Genomic DNA, 937 nt, shown 5'->3' on the forward strand with positions numbered 1-937 from the left:
TCCTCTCCTCTCCTCTTTTCTTTCTTTCTTTCTTTCTTTCTTTCTTTCTTTCTTTCTTTCTTTCTTTCTTTCTTTCTTTCTTTTTTTGAGACTGTGTACTACTGTGTACTGGCTGGTTTTGTGTGTCAACTTGACTCAAGCTGGAGTTATCACAGAGAAAGGAGCTTCCCTTGAGGGAAATGCCTCTATGAAATCCCAATTAATAATCAAGGGGGAAGAGTCTAGCCCATTGAGGGTGGTGCCATCCCTGGTAGTCCTGGATTCTATAAAAAAGCAAGCAGCAAGCTAAGCAAACCAGGGGAAGCAAGCCAGTAAGCAGCACCCCTCCATGGCCTCTGCATCAGCTCCTGCCTCCGGGTTCCTGTGTGAGTTCCTGTCCTGACTTCCTTTGGTGATGAACAGCATGTGGAAGTGTAAGCTGGATAAACCTTTCCTTCCAACTGCTTCTCGGCCATAGTGTTTGTGCAGGAATAGAAACCCTGACTAAGACAGACTGGGTCTGTACATACCTCTGGCTGTCCAGAAACTCACTTTGTAGACCAAGCTAGCCTCAGACTTAGAGAACCGGCTGCCTCTGCCTCCCGAGTGCTGGGGTCTAAGCTGTGTGATGCTATGCTCGGCTGTGGGCCTGTGTACTGGGCACTTTCCACTGAGATCTCTGGCCCGGCTGGGTGCTCGAGGCTTCAGGCAAAGGGGAGAGAGTGGGAGCAGGGAGGGAGAGTTGTCTCCACTGCCTCTGCTGCAGCAGCCGGCTCCACCTCAGTCACCTCAGTTGCTGGAGACCCTGCTGCACCAGTCACCCTGTGGTGAGTCAGGCCAGGCTAAGCCAACGAGAGGCTGAGTAGCTAGAGAATAGTGTGAGGGGGCTTCTGGTGGCGTTTCAAGAGAGCAGACCTCTTCCCAAGTGGCAGCTCTTAGGACAGAAGCTCTCAGACGA

Source organism: Mus pahari, chromosome 19 (genome assembly GCF_900095145.1).
Source record: "Mus pahari chromosome 19, PAHARI_EIJ_v1.1, whole genome shotgun sequence".
NCBI classification, from domain to species: Eukaryota; Metazoa; Chordata; class Mammalia; order Rodentia; family Muridae; genus Mus; species Mus pahari.